We start from the raw sequence: 978 nt of genomic DNA, 5'->3' as shown, positions 1-978 counted from the left end.
CCTGCTGGAGAGTGTTTGCAGCAATGGCAGGAGCATGGCCATAGGTGCTACGCTTGGAATCCACGCCTTACAATCTTGATCTCTCTCAATCGCCATTTCCCATTTTGTAGAACGGGATAATAATATCTACCTTACTTATTTATTAAAAGAATTAAAGTGATTCAAAGCACTCCTTCCTCATTCCTAACTCCCCTCCTCAGAATTCTAAAACAGCTGTCCTCTGTGTTGTAAATGTGGCCACATGCATCTTCACGTGGCCTGCAGAATACGTCAAGTCTGGCCTTTCCCTACATTGTCTTTGTTCTTGCACCACATTCTTCCTCACCTCTGTCCCAACCACTCTTCCTTGTGGTGCTCCCTAATAAAGCCATGGCACCTCAAAGTTGAGAGTTACCTCCAGAAAGTATTGTTCTTCTTAAGGTACTTTAAAAGGTCAGGGATCCTAATGATTGATGTCTCTTTAGGGACCCTAGAGAGTTTCTTTCCATTTTTGTAATTGTCATCCTGAAATAATTGACATAACTTCACCATTTATTGGTAGCAGCGAAAACCACACATGCCACCCCAATGCCCAGCCACGAAGAATGCTGGGCATTCTTCATAAGTAACCCAGAGGCAGCCCCATCTGCGCCTGATGGCAGAGGCTGTGTGCAGCTGTGTCAGTCCTGAATGTCCCTTGGCATCATCATTTCTCTCAAGGGACGTTGGAGTCCCTGGACAAGTTGCTCCTTGTAGTTGTCCTGGGGGCCCAGTCCCTGAGGTGAGCCTGGAAGTAGCTCCACCTTGCCCTTCTGCCTTGCTCGTGTGGCCCTTGTGTGCTAACAGGAGACAGTTGGCAGAAACCTCCCGGGAGATGCCGAGCAGACCTTCCCACAGGGTTTCCCTGAGAGCGTCAGTGATTGCAGGTCTGACTCTCAGACGCATCATTTCTGTCCCTCATTTCTGTCCCTTCAGAGTACCAGTTCTGTTCCTTGAAGT

Source organism: Tupaia chinensis, unplaced genomic scaffold, assembly GCF_000334495.1.
Source record: "Tupaia chinensis unplaced genomic scaffold, TupChi_1.0 Scaffold000532_1, whole genome shotgun sequence".
In the NCBI taxonomy this organism is placed as follows: domain Eukaryota; kingdom Metazoa; phylum Chordata; class Mammalia; order Scandentia; family Tupaiidae; genus Tupaia; species Tupaia belangeri.
Note: the sequence above shows the minus strand (reverse complement) of the source record.